We start from the raw sequence: 15,709 nt of genomic DNA, 5'->3' as shown, positions 1-15,709 counted from the left end.
CGGTGTTTACAGATGCTGCACATCCATTGCTCTGCTTTACTTTAGTCTTTCTGTGTTGTATTGTACCAGTGAACCTCCTTGCAGAGGTTTGCAAAAGAACACAATGATCCCCCATTTGAGTGTTTCATTTAGGTACTTCACTCTTAGAGTCTCCTTTGTGTCTAATATTGATCCTATTTATGCAGTTGTAGATTTAAGGTAGATTTTTTTACTCCTCCTGTATTTTTCAATATTTCTTCTACCCACTCACAAAGCTCTCAAAAATATTGCCAATTGAAAGCTTATGCTATCAGCATGATTTTCAACACATTTTATCTAGCTCTGTCTTATTATCTGAAATAGCCATTTTATCTGCCAGAAATGTCTTGATGTCACTGTAAAATAAATACAATTTTTAGACCATATCCTTTACTCCTTTTATAAGCAGCTAGAATTCAGCCTGACATAAATGTATGCATTCACTTTTCTAAAACCTTCCAAACAGCCCAATTTCTCTTTAAAGTGTTTAAAAGCGCTGGGTGGAATATCTTTAAGAGCAGATTTATTGTCATTCAGAAATGGAAAATCCACTTGATTTTTTTTGTCTCATACCCACAAGAAAATGCTCATGTTCTTTAACTGGAGGAAAATGATTTCATAACAGTCCCAGCAGCCTTTGCGCTAAGCAGTGCCCACCCTTCAGTCCAGCTCCCTAAGTAATCATGTGGAAATGGCATTATTATTACCCTAGGTTGGTCTGCCTTTGCATTTATGGTTAAATTTGTATCATACAAAAATCAACATTTCCATTTGCGTCTTTAATGTTCTCTCTACCTTCAAACGTTTTCCATAGTTTTTGTTTTCTTGTGGATTAGGTATTTTTCTCCTACTTAAGCACTTCAAATAGTTTTTGTAGATTATGTATTTATTTATCGGAAGGTTAATTTTCTTCAAAGTCTGCTTTATTTTTAATAGCTAATTTATTCTATTTTTCTATAAACTAGGACAATATTAACCGAGACAATAAAATCAATTGTTTTACTACTGTAGAAGTTTTGCTATTATAAGGAGGCAATTAAGTTTGATGTGGCTTCTAAGTGAATTTCACATTTCATTTAATAAACATGAGTTATGGACATGCAATTTAAGCTAGTGCTACCATGGTCTGAACTGCTACTGAAAGCCAGCCTCAAAGTCTTCAGCAGACCAAACCTAAGACCAATTTCTGATTTAGCTGACTGGATTTATTGAGGCTACCTTGCCTGCTTTAAAGTATGTCATAGGAAGATACCTACTTAGTGATTTACTCTCAATGTACATCATAATAATTTCTCAGGTCAAAGCATTTCAAAAAGACCTAACAGAACTTAAAAGGCCTAATCCTACGGTAGAAGGCTCAGTATGGATCTTTTTGCAGGATCCAGAGTCCAGGCATTACACCAATAAACACACACCCCCAGGGAAGGCTCATGCACCCTCAAACAATCTGTCTCACAGAAACACTTGGAAGAGATGTAACTAGGACACAAATAAACAGGCATCCACGTTTTAACTATGACTTCCTTCTAAAATTCTTAGGAATAATCTTCCCACCTGCACAATCCTAAAAGCAGAGTGATTAATGCATCACCAGGAGCTGCCTGGGGGCAACTGGAGCGGCTGGTGCTCAGGGAGGGGTGAGCTGGGGGCTGGAGAAGCTGTGCTGCCACCATATGAGTGCTGGATGAGCTGTGGGGGAAAGAGATAACTCTGCAGCTTGTGTTGTACTAATTACCCTCATTTGCTTCCATCCGGTATCAGTTTCATCAGCTTTTCTATAAAAGCAGAGAGTCCCTTCTGTGTCCTGGCACGTAAAGCTATTTACAGACCCATCTGAACCAACCGCTTGCTCACCCTACGCTCTGTAAGGCAGGCACGTCTGTGAGAAAACCTTGTGGGGAAAGTCTTAGAAAAAGGAAGAGCTCCAGGCCCTGGAGTTCAGAGCCTAAGAAAGGACTAGAATTTACTATTAGCGTACATCATGGCCAGTGGTTGTATTTCATCATCATAAATCCTTTTAGTCACATTACTATAGTAAACACGAACTGAGAATATTTTGTGGTGCCTCGTGCTTACTTACTGTTGTTTAATTTAAACAATTTGGTAATTCATAATTAGTCTTCCAATCTCAGAGAGATTTTTCCCTCCAAAGGGTTAGAGCAATGAGCAATGCAAATGGCACAAAATAAATACAACAGCAGAAGGCCATAAAAGCAACAGCTTGTGCTATGACGGCTGGAAGGGGTTATTTTACTAAATCAGGCTTTTCTTGGTTGATATTTTTTATGAGTTACTTCAGAGTCTGTTTTCTAAACTCATTTACTCTAGTCAATCTGTTCTCATAGATGTGAACACCTCCACCTCCTTGCTGTCTCCCTGCTAGCACAAGCCTTAAACTTTCAAGAGTTTAGGTTTACGATAATGTACAGAAAAGAAATTCCAATGTAGGCGCGTGCAAATCATTAATGTTTTACAGATCTGTCAGCATTGAATTTCGAACAGCAATGCCCATCAGACATTATCATTTTGTGAAAACAACTAGTATTTGTACAATGTTATCACATACAAATATGAAAATCCTTCTCAGAGAACTCTGGGAATGGTTATGAATTAGCAAACATAATACAGGAAATACACAAATAATACAGGAAGCAAGTTCAATTGCAAACCATTCCTGCAGAACAAATTTAAAAGCTGGAGTTAAAAAAGAAGGGGAAAAAAAAAGAACCAGACATCTTCTAAATGCCTGACTCAACCTCCTTCAACAGAAAGCCTGAAAACAGTGCTGTCCCATTTTCTCAAGCCAGTTAAGAAAACTGGGGTTAACAGGTGCACAGGTCTGATTTCCAGCCGCGGTGACCAGAGGAGCACACAGAACACGGCACTTGTGGCACCAGCCCAGGTCTCCCCGGGAGCCCTCGCGGATGGACACGCCGCCACCAAGGACCCAGCTACCGCTAACAGAGACAGCCAGGAGAGAGCTCCTCCTCCGAAAAACAGAACATCATGATTTGCAAACAAAGGAGTATCTGTATCACATCTCTTTTCCACTAATTCTTAAGCATTCTCAGTGTATAGACCCACTCTCACGTTTCACTGTCAAAAAGAAAAAAGAGGTTTTAAAATTTATTTTTTTTAAATACCTAAATCAAACTAATCTCCAGAGTCCTATACATCAGCATATTAAGAATAAAATACTCATCACCAAAAAAAAAAAAAAACACCTCTTGCTGATTTGCTGGGTTTTTTGGAATAGAAACTACAGCGAGGTTTTTCTCATCTTGGTGAACGCTTCCACACGAGAGACTCTTAGAGCAAATATAATCTCCCCATTGGAATCCCTAGCAATAAATACTATGATCTATTACAAATTCTGTCCAGATCTGGCCTGAGATCCACCATCTGCAAACACCCAGGTGACATTTGCATATAAGTGAAGTTCAGCACACACGGTTCTTTGCAGGAGGAGAGCTCATGTTAACAACACACATCTACCAGCCCTTGTCTTGACTGGCACATCCAGAGACAATTCATTACTAAAGAATCCACAGACGCAGGCTCAGTAAAGAATTTGAGCTGAAATACTGAAATAGTTCTCCTCTCTAAATACTCCATCTATTTTGTCTCTCTTCTCTCTTCCTTTCCCCCTTTTAATTTTTGCACATTTCAAAAAAAAAACAACAAACCAGCCACATCAGTTCAGCCATATTTCCTTACGAAAGTCTGATTTAGCCATTAGATGTGGCAATGTGCTCTGAGTTGAATTTCTTCTGCTGCTTACCTTATTTAAATACTAACAAAACTGTTTCTCATCTATATTTATAGAGCAGCAGAAAATAATGGTGTAGCTCTTCCACTGAGTAAACTAAATAATAGCAAGGATATAAATATAGATTGCAGACGAATTACAGACCGGGTGAACCCCTTGGTTCTAATTGAATATTCACTTGATGAGTCACATCACTTCCTTCCAAGGAAAACGCCACAGTAGGAGAACAATAGACAAGGAGATCATGCAAACACAGAGATTGTTCTTGGCAGCCATTTCTCCCCACTCTTGTCTCTCTGGGACGGGAATGAAGCAGTTGTGTATTGTAGATGCTTCAGAAATTTGCATTTGAAAATTCTTCCTAACAGTTAATGTAAATCATCTTTGCTCGAACCTAAGGATATAATTTCTTCCTATATTCCCCTCAGAAATGGACAACAAGAAATTACTTTTTTTATTGGTAGCCTTTTACATATTCACAGTTCTGGTGTGCCCCTCTGGTTCCTTCTTTCTCTGTTCTGCCATCTCATTCTCTCTTAAATCCCTTTTTTCCCCCTTTGACCTAACTAAATATGGGCTAATACTGCCAATTCAATCATATTTTCTTCACAGATTATTATGGATTGTTATTGAAATCATCCTTTAAACAGTTCGCAGATTTTACAAAATGGCAACAGAGGATCTGAAGACTTAACATCACAACGTTCATACTGAGCCCAACTGCACAGTTTTGCTGAAGCTACAGGGTTTGGCAGATTTAACCACAGGCTTCAAGAGCAGCAGTGTTTGCTTGAATATTTATGAAACTCTTTGGTTCAGACCTATTCGATGCCCTATTAAAAACACTTATCTCCAGGTCTGTACTCTGCTAGCACCTGCATTAAAACTGAAAATGACAAACAGCTCACCACACACAGGAATGCACTGGAACATCTCTTCTGAACTACTCTCAGCTAAGCTGGGTGTATGTCATGACAACCCCCTATATTTTAGAACAAATTTTGGCAGGTGTGTTGTTTGAGATCATCCTGAATAGTGAAGCTAAACTATAGCAGAAGAAAAAAAACATGGACATTACGTGAGAATATCTTGCTGATTTAAAAATGCAGTTTTATCACATCTTACACAGAAAGAAACCTATCAGTGAATCCTTCTAGCTTCTATCAATACCTTTGGTTATGTAGATTTCTTGTTTTGTCTTTCATCCCATCCCTCAGTTTGGCCTTGACAAATGTTAAAAAGCCATAGATGTGCTGCCCCGTTGCTGTGAGAACCAGCTGTGGCAAACAGGACATGAATCCCTTCTGCCTGCCGTTTATTCCAGTCAGGTGGAACAAAGAATCTGTGCACCAAAGACACCTCTGGATTTAAATCCCGAGTGGAGTCTCTGTTTCATAAAGGCACTTCACAGCATCAGAACTTCAGGAAAGCTTCAATTCAGACTGGTGTCCCTGTGGAGCAGCCTGAGCTCCCCCTCATCACCCTTCTCTCCCCCCAGGCTGCCGGAGACTCTTTGGCCATTGGGTTCCAGCAGGCGCCAAAGACCCAGGAGGACACGGGAATGGCTCGGAGCTGCCCGAACCACAACAACATCCTTCCTCTCAGACTATGAGTTAGGGGCTTTAGATCTACAAATAAAAATGATGTGAGGCTTAAACAGGTGTAATACGTCCCTTCTCTAGCCCCAAGGACTACAGAGTTTTACATGTATAAATACATTTATGTTGCCAGGGAGATGCAGGGTTGGATACACCCTCTCAAAGCCAGACCTGTTTGCAGGATCTTATCCCCACCACATCTGGGGGAGGAATAAGACAATGGCTTTATGTTCTGGGCTCTGTACCATGGCTGTTTTGTAACACCTCTGCTGTGGGGGATTTCCTCCTTGTGTCTTACCAGTACAGAAATTTCCTTATTTTTATCTTTAAAAATAATTTTTTTTTTTTTAAAAACTGCACCTGTGTCAAAAAGCTATTTGCATCAGAGCCATCTAATTCTTTTGCTCAGAATTATATTCTCTGTCCCAAATATGAAATGCCACAATCTGGGAATTAAAATTGAACCATCAGGCTTAATTGAATGGTACAACTGCATTTAAAGTGCACATACACAAGCGGATATAAAACCTAACTTCATTTGTGCTCCCTCACCCATTTAAATGCACAGCACAAGTCAAAAATGTCAGGGCTTCTTTATGGAACTAATCGATGCTGATGCATAATCTCTTCTTCAGCTGAGATAACTGGCCCTTCCATTTCCTCTCCTTCTAGTGCAGATGCCCACTCACAGTTCATTTTTTTTCTCCTCAAACCTTTTGAACAAAAGCCTCAGCTCAGATGGGTTTTCTCAAGTTGTGTGCAGTTCCACAGTTCTACCTATTACTGAAAATCCAGAATTTAAAATTGCTTATCCAAGTGTTAACCAAATTCCCCAATCAATCTTCTCTTTTCTCTCAGAATCATACCTTTCTTTTTATTTTTTTTATATCACAAAATTCCATTCTTGTATCAAAGAGATATGAAAATACAGCTCTTGCAGTCTCTCTCATGCTTATATAGTAGAACTGCAGATGGCTCCAATTCAGCCCCTGCTAAAGTAATAGAAGGTAAATTGCAATACCCACATAATTCCACAACCAGAAGACGGAAGTTTTGTTTGCCTCATCTGCAAACCTGATGATATAATTTCATATGCATACAGATAATTAGGTAATCCTTTTGTTTTAAATCTTTCAAAGCCCTTCATTGTTTCATCATTTTCAATGAAAACAGCTGGTAATATCCATCAATGAAAACTAGGTTTGTTTTATTACTATTATATTCTGTTCAACAGGCTTGTTAAGATACGCTGTGAATCATTTAAAAGGCCTGTGTAAGCCAAATATATTGACATTAAAATAAAAGCAAGACCTTCCTCTTGCAGATACTAAGGTGAAGCGTTAAATATTAAAGTTGATTTACTGAAAGGCTTAACACACATGACAGCCCAGATCAGCTAAGAGAATGAGCTGACAGAGGTAAAAACATTGTCACACCATGGCTCTTTCAAAAAATAAACTAAAAAAAAAGGTTTGGTTGATTAATCTCCTTTGCATTTTGGGTGTTGTTCCAGCAGTGACACAAGTGTAAGGGGGAGCAGGGACGGCCAGAATAAGGGAAGGCACTTAGAGGAGAATGGACTCCCCTGGCCAGGGGAGAAAGTAAGCCCTTGCTGTTAGTGAAGTCTCTTACACTGCTGTTCCTCTTGCTCTTAATGGACCAGCTGTGAAAATTCACATGAAAAATACACCATTTTATTTGCTAAATAACATGCAGTTCCACATGTACCTCATAAGGCAAATTCTATACTTTTATGCAGAAGTTTCAATTTAAATTCAACATGCTACACTTTTCTTTGATCATTTTATCATAGCCACTCCTAAACTACCTATTGGCAGAGAGCTTAAAAGGATGTGATAAATGTAATCCAAATTGAATACATATGTGGTTATGCATATAGTCCAAAGGTAAAATTCTGCCCCCAAACTAGTAACAATGTCATTCTTTAAATGTTTTAATCCCAGTAAGATGTCAGGTGTCTGGTGTGAGCATTCAAGGAGGGCTGGCTACGCACCCTGCAATGAGGCTGCCTGCGGCTGCATTCAGCCACCTTGAGAAGGAGAGGGATTCTAAGAGACAAATGTGCTCCTCAGTCACTCCCTCAGGGGGCTGGGAAGCATTTTTCATAATTCTACGGATATTTTCTTCTTCTGAAGGGTGTGACTGAGCACTGCAGGATCTGGATGACAGGCCCACATCACCCCTCTTCTCTGGGCAGGACGGCAGCAGCGGCTGCAGGGGAGTCACTGCAGAGGATGGCGCGGGCAGAGCCCGGCCCTGGACAAACAGCTTTGGACAGAAGCTGAGGACCCTGCCTCTCAAGTAGATTTCAGTCCCACTCTGGCTATAGACTAAAATCTGAATTAGGATATCGAATTTACATTAATTCATAAACCCACTGTGTTTGCTTCTCCTCATACTCATTGCTTTATAAGCTTTACTTACATTTTAAATTAAGACAGACTCACTGCAGGAATAAAATGTGATGGCAAGGGAATTTCTCATTTGAACCTGCCCTAAAAGCAGGTGCAAGTCTGAACACCACACGCAGGCCGCAGCTTTTTGTACCTGTTCCAGGCTTGTAATCCTATTGAGAACACTAATGTATATTTTCTTGTTGAAAAGAGAAAATACTAGTTCTTTCAGTTTCCTTTCATCTTATCAATCACACTATTACTCCAGGTCAGTGTCTTCTAATATGGATGCTTCAAAACCTTCGAATTAGAGTTCCAAGGAATATAACCCTGCTTATGAAGTTAAATATACATGGGGATTCTGTATATTTGCTTTGTTCCCTGCTATTGCATGATTTACTCCTTTTGTTTTTCCCCATGAGATTTCAATATAAAATACTTGAAAACGTCCCTCTGCTCATACCAGACAAAAAATGATTGTGTCTTTATGATTTTTTTGTGCAGTGTCCTCTTTCCAAATGAGCATTTTTCATGTTAAGATGGCTCTGTTGTAAAAATATTGTTTTTGCTAGTGTTTCTAGAGTCTTGCTCTCTAGACTTGTACGGGATGGACCATGATGAACATAGGTAAGGTGCAAAGAACTTGGTGCACAAAAATGCCATGTTCCTGGTAGATCTGTCCTCAGATTAGACCTCCTTTGGCACAAAGGAAGCACGGCAGCCCAACTTCATCCTCTGTCCCTTCCCCACCTCTGGGCAGGAACAGCAAGTTGCTTGGGAAGATGGTCTATTTTCCAACTTTCCCAGCCTCTGGCTCGAGATGCAATTCATGAGCAAACTCCTCTCTTTCAAGGAGCCACAGAACTGCAGGGGTGGAAAATGCCAGTTCACACTTTTTTCTTGATAGTCTGCCACCATGGAAACCTGGAGCATCCTGGAGTTACTAAGTAAGTTATCAGCTACCTGTTGGGCAAATTTCCAGCTCATATAATAGCAAAAAATGGGTAACTGGAATTTTCCAGTTCAGCTTCTTTCACTGCAGAGTTAAACACTAGATTCACACTTTTTCTCTTTTCCCCTTTGGCTGAATGTATAAAACCATTTGGAAGGTTCCTGATTAATAAAAACCATTAGTGGTCACATAGCAGATGTAAGTGCATCTCCTGGTCTTCTTGCATACCTACATTCAGTATCAATTTTAGATTCATCAGGTTTATGCAGCTGTTACCTTGGGGTCTCGGCAGCCTTCTCCCACAACACGCAGGGGCTGCCAGTGCTGGTCTCCACAGGAACCCCCAGCTCCCCTCTGATCAGTGGCAAGGTCTCGAATATTAGGAAACAGCACAAAAAGTAGCAGCAAGTAGCGAAGATCACCCACAAGCAATGGTGTTTTACACGATTAATATGAAATTTCCCTCGTTTATCTTCTTTCAATCTTCACCCTATGCTGTATTAGAGGCTTTAAGTACTTTGGATAAAGTGAGCTTTTGTTTCTTTTTCTTTGGGGTAAGGAATGGGAGAATTATCTTTCCAGTGAAATTGCTTATCTCACAAATATATTTAGCTACTAACTGCAAACTTGCTTTGCAAAATGCATCTTCTTGCGGCACTTAGGAATCATCCTTTTGGTGTGAAAGGAGATGTGGGAGAGGTGTTTGAGACTCCAGAAGACATTTCACTACAAAATGTATTTTTCTCTACCATAGGAGATGATTACAAGAATTTCGTTCTGCAAAAATCTGCCTGAAGCAGAATTTCTGTGCTACAGGAAGGTCATCACAGATACAGGCATTGAAAGTCAGCGAAAGAGAGGCTTTGCTGGAAGAGAGGAAGACTGTGTTTCCAGAAGAGCCTTGCTGCTTATTTTGACAAGTGAGGTCCAACCTTGCTGCGCTGCCCTTTGGAAAACATTCACTCTGCCCCAGGTTCCCCCCATCAGAGGATCTAAGCCCCGTATCACAGCCGCCCCAGCCTGCCCCGAGCCTTTGCAAGCTCCGTGTTCCAGGCTCCATTATCAGAAAGGGAAGGGAGCGAAAAGGGCACGAAGCTGGAGTCTGGCAAGGACAGCAGCAGGGAGGGAAGCGAGCGGAATATCTGGGCCCCGGTGTTCAAATGTCCAAAGGCCTGTCTGGGCCTGCCTGGAAAAGCACCCATTTGCGTCCAGAGGGAAGAATTTTAAGCAGACTATTTTGGCTCTGAAATTGATCCCATTTTCAGCAACATGATTCCAAGGAATCTTTAGTCCTTCCACTAGCTGCAAAAATTGCTAAGCAATAGCAGTTATCCCTATAGCAGGATGGGGACATCCACTGTTTCTGCCTCTCTCACGTAAATACCCACTCATAGTAATTTTAAATTCTGAAGAAAATTTATAACTTAAAATTGATAACTTAAATTTATCTGCACACACAAACGCACATTGTGTGCGGGTAGAGAAACCGGGTTCATCACACAGCTGAAAACCAGATCACCATAACACTAATATTATTAAGATGCCAGATATTATACTTTCTTCCACTGTACCGTATAATGAGAAAGGCAAAGAAGTTCTGGTGGAAAGAGCCAGCTGCCAAGGGAGAACAGGAGAACAACTGCGCTCCTTCCTCTTCTGGCAGCCCAGGGACACGGTGCCTGGCTCTGGTGGCTCATGGCCCGGGGCTGCTTGAGAACAGATGGAATATGGCATGTTCTTTTCTGGAATTACAGCAAGTAAGGGAAAAGCAAAGCAAAACACAGTGAGGCTCAGATCAGTACTTCCTGACCGGCACTTCCTCCACAGTGCTCCATCCAGAGCTCTTTCAGGTCCACAGAGATATCCCCACTGACTTCAAATGGATTGGATTTGGAGCCCGAAGGAGGAGGAAAAACCATGAAGCATGGCAGAAATCTCACTGGCATCGTGGCGCTGTGGGGATGCACAGAGCTTGCCCAGAGCCATGTGTGTTTATCGAATGTTACCCTTCCTCGGATCGCCCTCGAGACATGTTCCGCCCAGCAGCAACCAGTGAAAAGATTTAAAATACGGTTTAATTTGCATATATTTGACAGAGAATATAACCATTCTTCCAGAAGATTTGTGAGTCAAATAATGCTTTTCCTCCTCCTATCTGGAATAAAATAATATTTCTCCTTTTTCCTGGCAAAATGTTCCTGCAAGAACATTGTATTAACTCTGTATATTACTTGACAATTTGTAATGTTGCCTTTTTATTTTTTCCTGAACAAAGCTATTACAATCAACATTTCTTTGGTCTTTGAAGACTGGTCTTGCTCGCTAACAACCATTCCCAGTATCTCCACAGACACACATTCATTTCAACGTTCTTTGGCTGGAAAACATTTCATTTTTCACTCTAACAGCAATTTACTTTGGTGTATTAAAAATGTCCATCAAAATCTCTGCAACTACAGTCATTATAAAAGACCCCAATATTTATGTGGCTTCATATTGAAAGAATTCTCACACACACACAAAAAATCTATCATTCAAATTACCCCTTAGTCCCCCTTAGTCCAGTTTCATGTGTATCAGATGGTTAAAATAGCTCTCTGAAGCTTCATACATCATTCTGCCTGCAAAATAACCGAACAATACCCCCCTTCCTCCCTCCCCCAAAATAATGACACAGCCCTGCTAAAATACTCTGAAATAATAAATTATACATAGAACCCATTACGTATTGAAATATCCCACGTTCTTCCCCAAGCAAGGAAGTAAGCGTGACATAGTGTGAGCATTTAGCTTGTGATGCTTCCAGGGGACTCCATGCTGCCCGCTCTGTCTCACAAATCACAGGGTCAAGGCTAAGAACAGATGAGGAAAATTTAGATGCAGGATGCACACAAGTACTCGCAATGAAAGCTGTGATAAGGTCCTAAAATCTATAGCCTTCTGTTTGACAAAATGATTAGAGGAGCCTTCGGTGTCCAGTTGTCAGAAACCCTTCCACTGCCTAAGCTGAACGCAATGTGAGAAACAAAGGGAGCAGCAGAACGATACACAAGTGACAAGGGGTTCACTGGAACAAGGGCTGAGTGGCCAGCACAGCGCGCTCGGCGCTCCTGCACAGACACACGTCGGCAATGGCAGATGGACGGGCAGCAAGGGCTTTGGAATGGGCTCAAGGAAGGGTCCAATAGGCTAAAGAAGAAATTAAAATGCCGTATTTTGAAATGTAACAAACAAAAATGCTTGATCAAATCTGCTGGTATGGCCTGCTTACAGATGAAGATCAGGTCTGGGCAGGGGGAAATCAAATGCCTTCAAGGCTACCAGTGAAGCAAAAAATTACATTAGCTTTACAGCCTGAAGCATATTTGTTAGTATTTAACAAATTATGTGCTTCATTTAAATACCGTTGCTGGTAGCCAAATAAATTAAAATCACCTCATTAGGCTTTACATCAATGAAGTTTAAAAACTAAGAGAGACTTCTCTTACCTTCTGTCTAGGTGTCTTTCTACTTGTACAGTCAGTGTCGGGAAGGATCTGTGTCACAGAGGCCTTTTTCCATTTCATTTGTGTCTGGGCGTCCTGAACCTAGATGGTTATAAAGACAGACAAGGCACACATTTGATGTCTAAATATCACCATGGTTCCACAATCAAAAATATGATCATCGTAATATCCAAACTGAACAGTCTGAAGCACTTACAGCTCTGAAGGCCCACATGCTGCCCTCTGGCAAAGACACAGAAACAGGCACGAGGAAACAGAGAACTGAATGTATTTCAGCAGCGTTCGGTGTGAAATGCAGGTGTAGCCCTGCGGGGGGAGCAGGGAGGGCAACCTGGACAACCAGCTGCTGCTCTTCACTTCTCCACCTACTCAGAGGGCCACTTTGGCAAGTTGTTTCGTTATATGTTTCAGCTAACCTGTTTGTAACACGGAGGTAAAGACACTTAAGGCCATGTCTAATTTTCCCCTAAATTACTTTGTAAAACATTTTTCCTGGTAAATGTTTCTGAAGACCTATGGTCATCCAGTAGGAAACACGATGTACAAAAAATGAGGTAGAAATTAGGCTGAATTTAAGTCTTTAGCCTCCTTTTCCAATTGTTCAATTCATGGAAAGGAAAAATGTCGTATGAATCACATAGTACGTATGACCAGAGTTACGGTGTCAACCTTGCACACTCAAAGGAAAACCCTGTTTCCATCACTCTGGATAGGAAACAAAGACTATAAGTAGCACTTGCTAAGTATTTGCAACATTTGGCCAACTCTATTGAAGAAATCATGATAGGAAGACAAATTCTTTTTCTTATAAACAGCTCATTCTCTGTGGAAAGCAGTTTGGAGAAACCAAAACTTCTGCAAACTTGCATTGTGCAGTAGGCATGTCAGGAGAAAAAATATATATTTTATGACATTTTTCTAAGGGAAGCATCTTGATTTTTAATTTGAAGTGTTATTTTGGGACTAGGTTTAACACGTTCAATTAAAAAAAAATAGTGATTAATAAAAAGTTTTATTCAATCAAAAAACTCTTTCTTTCCCGGTTCTCTAGGGTTTCTGCTTTGGCACGGAACCAGAAACATTCTTCTTTCAGGTCACCCAGCAGCAGCGTCTCTGCAATGATTTGCGCAGCCCTGCTTAGGGAATATTTGAAAACTTGCAGCAAATTTCTCCAACTGCACTGCAGGAAAAAAAATAAATAAATGAAGCCTGCATAAGTCATATAAATAGAACCAATAGGTCTCAACATTTAAGAAAATATTTGCTATTCCTAAGTGCCGATTTCCCCTTGAAGAGAGCAGCACCATTTGCATCCTTCTGATTAAATGTCTTCCTAAAGGCTCTGCCAAGTCAGGGTACGTGAAGTAAATGATCATGAGAGAAAACTGTTGAATAACTTGACAGTTATCACAAAATTCTTTGAATAAATTTCATGAACGCTTTTACCTGTTATTGCTCTATTGGCATGAAAGTCTTTACTTAAAACAGTTCCTCCTCTTGAATGAATTTGCCTTGTGCTGACAACTGATCCCTCCTGTCCTTGCATTTTGACACTCCTCTGAAGCGGTGATAACCACTTACAAGGTCCTGATCAGTCTGACACCAAGCCAATGGTGAGAAATAGGAAATACTGATTTCCACCCCTCAGCAGCAAAAGCAGTCGGGTAAAGCTACATTTAAAAGATGCTTTGCAGTAACAAAAATCGGTAGGAATAAATTAGCTAACCACACTGCCAGCAGTTACAAGTAAGTTAAGGCAGCAGTGTTAACTCCATGCTAGTTTTCTGGTCCAAAAGTAAGTAGTTATTTCTCATTAGTGGCAGAGCCAGGTGCTTGTCAGGGTGTTTGTGTTTCCGAGGCCGTTTTCTGCTTGTTCCACTGTGGGAACCTTTTGTAAACAGAAGGCTGCCAAATGTATCAAACTTTTCATATCACTGTAATGTCGAATGAAGTTCATTACTATTTGAATTAGGCACATCAAATTCACTGCATGTAATCAGATCAGACTCATCAGATGTTGCTCAGTTCAAGAAAGGCAATTTCTGAAATGTGCTACTGGAGATACCAGTAACACATTATTTCATTTAACTTTCATTTTTCATTTTACTTCATACTTATGAAGTATAATAGAGGTGTTGAAACAGTCACATTTCTATTAAATGTAACACCTCCCACAGCAGCTTTAATTCCAATTGCAATTCCCCACCTCACATGCTATTCAGTGATTCTAAACTGTTCTTACCCAAAGCACCTACATAACCAGCACCATCTCAGCAGACTTCCATTAGTATGTTATAGAAATATTGATTTGGGATCCATCTTTGATGTTAGTACTTCAGAATATCGTATTCAGAACTGAGCACCTATGAAAAACTAATCATGCTGTGTCAGTGTGTGCTATGAAATTATACTCAAACTAGAGTAAAACTGGTGCTCAGTCAACTATGAAATCTGTTTTCCCTGGTGATAAGCAAAAGGGACCAAGCCGTGGAAGAAACACTCCACATGCTTTGTTTGGTAGAAAGTAACTCATCCCCATGTTCTCCAAGGAGTGACCGCCAAAGGTCACCACTCCAAGAAGCTGCTGCGAGCTGCAGTTCGGACCACACTGTCTTCTTCTCCCCTACCACTCCCACAAACACGGTGCCCTGGGGAGCTTTGCAACCCAGTGTCCAAAATCCACAAGTCCTGGACTTTGCCAAGTCAATGTTAAAAACCACCTGGTCTCTGCTTTGCCAACAGGATGCAGCATTCAGGCAGCACATGTGGGAATAAATCAATCCAAGTGGCTCCCTCTACATTCACATCTGCAGTACGCCCCATCTGGCAGGGAGATGCCCACCATCCTAATTCCCACCCTGGTCTGGGACAGGACTGGGGTGGTAAGAGCACTGATAACTGTCAGAGGTGCTACAGGACAGCCTTTTATAGGTGGCCGCAAGTAAATTAAGGTATATCATAGACTTCCTACAGTAGTACTTGTTCTTCCTGAACCTTTTTTTCTCACTTTTCTGCATGGCAAGAAGAGCTTCTCAGTCAGCACACTGCAGCAAAACAACATTTCACAAGAGGAGAAAGGTGACTCCCTAGCTAAGTATGTAACAACAGGAAAAAAATAAAGTTGTTCTGAATTGGTATCTCTCTGTGCTGAGCTGCACACATATGCAGAGATGCACACAACAGCTCTGGATTATTTTAACCAGAGAATCTGTGAATGTTGCTACAGGTCTGGGGTAGGGGAAGCTGGACATTTGTTGCTCCAACCTGCACTCAGGATAGCAACAGAAAAATCATTACCCCCACCAAAAAGTGAGAGCCAAGCTCTGAGCTGGGCTCTGCAGGGTGGTTTAACCCAGCTGCCCTCCCTGCAGCCCCTGCGGGACCCGGCTCACCAACAGAGCCCTGGCAGCTGCTTCAGCCTCCCGTTCCCCATCCACTGGGCATGGGCTGCT

The sequence above is a fragment of the Columba livia genome, chromosome 6 (genome assembly GCF_036013475.1).
Source record: "Columba livia isolate bColLiv1 breed racing homer chromosome 6, bColLiv1.pat.W.v2, whole genome shotgun sequence".
In the NCBI taxonomy this organism is placed as follows: Eukaryota; Metazoa; Chordata; class Aves; order Columbiformes; family Columbidae; genus Columba; species Columba livia.
This window is presented reverse-complemented; position numbering follows the sequence as displayed.